Here is a 1,861-nt window from a genome sequence, read left to right as displayed (position 1 = left end):
GTAACTTTCATGTGGAATGGGCTGAATGATAAGCGCGTACTACACAGTTAATATTTATCATTTCGAAGTTTGTGCAGCGTAATAATAATTGAAATAGAACTTCACTTACAGGTAAGTTCGTTTAATTTCCAAATAACCTTTATTCTGAACTATTTTCAAACGCCTTCTCTAATTAATGTCTATATCACATCAATCACATGGACCTTAAAATAATGCAAACCAAAGACCACGTGACTCAGTCTTTGAAGCAATGAGCTACAATATTATATAGGGTAAAATTTTATTCACCAGCCAAACTCTGCGTAGTGAATTTATTATAACATTTCACCGATGGTGAATAGCATTTCACCCTGTACTCTGTGGATTAATTAATGTCATTGGACGAAAAATAAAGTCACATATTTTTTTGTTTACCAACATTCTTTTAAGATCCATTTAGAATGAGTACCTACCTACACCTACGTACACGATTTAGATACCCCCTCAGATCAAGAAATACCCAAGACATTTGCAACGCAGCGACGCGGTCTCAAATAGCTTCCTTCCTACGCTGTTAGGAACGATCCGCTTTCTATCGAAGTGCTAAATTTTTATCACTTTTCAAGTCGGCGCTGAAAAATTGGCTCCAACACAGCACTTTTACGGGAAACTTTACTAGATTTTAGAGTGGATCTTAAATTAATGTACTACGGTACCATTGAATCTAAAACGTTGCTAGGCAACATGTAATTTATTTGGTCAGACATACAGTTGAAAATTAGTTGAGAAATGCGTTTATTTTTATTTTACAGTTTTACGGTTTCATAAGTGAAATATAGTAAAGTAAGTAAATACTAAAGATTATCTAGACTGTAACTTACGTTTTGGAAATGTTTACCGACTTACTGGAGCGGTTTTTACCACACTATTACAAAGTAAAAGGAGGGCCATGATTTTGACCGCTAACTATATATATTATATGTTCATCTGTTCCTCATAAGTTCGCAAGTTTAATGATAGTTAAAAGAGACTTTTTTTTTATATTTGTCTATGTTAGTAATGAATACCTATTATTCAAAAAAATATTTATTTAATATACATTTACAAAGGTAGCCGAATGAAATACAACAATGTAACTTCATAAGTCTGTTTTTAAATAAGGGTATCGTCAGATGAAATAAATTGCCTGTATGGAGAACAAACGAAGGAATGCGACCTGTGTCAGTTTCATTTCCAATCCGTATCCGATAAAAAACTAAGAAAAGCCAACTAGAAACCAAAAGTTAATTGAACTTTACGTAGTTCGTTTCTCATCTGTAGGGCTAAGATGGTCGGCTCTTTATCATTTGTCACCATGTCTGTCAAGTTCTAACAAATATGTAAGTGCGAAAGTGACGCATGGCATGACAAGTGATAACAATGCGACCATGATGCCGCTTCTGGACTAGATAGCAAACAGGGGCGTTGCGGAAGGTTTCGTTTCCGTGCCGCTCTTGCCGCTGCTTGCACACTGGGGACCGATTTTTGAATCGCCCGCTCGATTTCGTGTATTTCGTTCAATAATATCTCCACTACTAGGCATTTAAATTCTACCAATAGATTTGAAAACGAGTGGTCAATAATACCACTAGATTCCAAATTACTATCTTTCGTATTTTCATTTCTTCGTTTTTCACCAATTTTCGAGTGACGAAATCGAGCGATCGAAATTTAAAAATCGCCCTCCTGCTTCCGTATCCATAGAACTTAAACAAGCACAAAAAGAGTTTTAGTGTGCGCTATGCTAATTTGGCATTAAAACTGATTTCGGATAAATATCAACGTACAGTTAGGACAATAACAACAAAATAAGATTGACTGAGAAAGGCATGACAAGAGCTAT

This window comes from Cydia splendana, chromosome 11 (assembly GCF_910591565.1).
Source record: "Cydia splendana chromosome 11, ilCydSple1.2, whole genome shotgun sequence".
Taxonomy (NCBI): Eukaryota; Metazoa; Arthropoda; class Insecta; order Lepidoptera; family Tortricidae; genus Cydia; species Cydia splendana.
This window is presented reverse-complemented; position numbering follows the sequence as displayed.